We start from the raw sequence: 295 nt of genomic DNA, 5'->3' as shown, positions 1-295 counted from the left end.
AGTGCCGGGGGTCCCCAGTGCAGATCCCCACATTTCCCGCTCCTGCCTCTGTCCCCGGCGGGACTGCGCCCCCAGAGCCTGGCTGGCAGGGTTGGGTGGTCCCTGCAGCCAATGAGTCCTGGGCACCGTGTGCAGGACTGGCCCCTCCGGAACCCCTCTCCCTCCGCCATAGTGAGGGTGATGGTGAGGGTGAGGGTGAGGGTGAGGGTGAGGGTGACGGTGAGGGTGATGGTGATGGTGAGGGTGAGGGTGAGGGTGACGGTGAGGGTGAGGGTGAGGGTGAGGGTGAGGGTGA

The sequence above is a fragment of the Myotis brandtii genome, unplaced genomic scaffold (assembly GCF_000412655.1).
Source record: "Myotis brandtii unplaced genomic scaffold, ASM41265v1 scaffold532, whole genome shotgun sequence".
In the NCBI taxonomy this organism is placed as follows: Eukaryota; Metazoa; Chordata; class Mammalia; order Chiroptera; family Vespertilionidae; genus Myotis; species Myotis brandtii.
The sequence above is the reverse complement of the archived record's forward strand: the minus strand, read 5'-3'. Positions refer to the sequence as shown.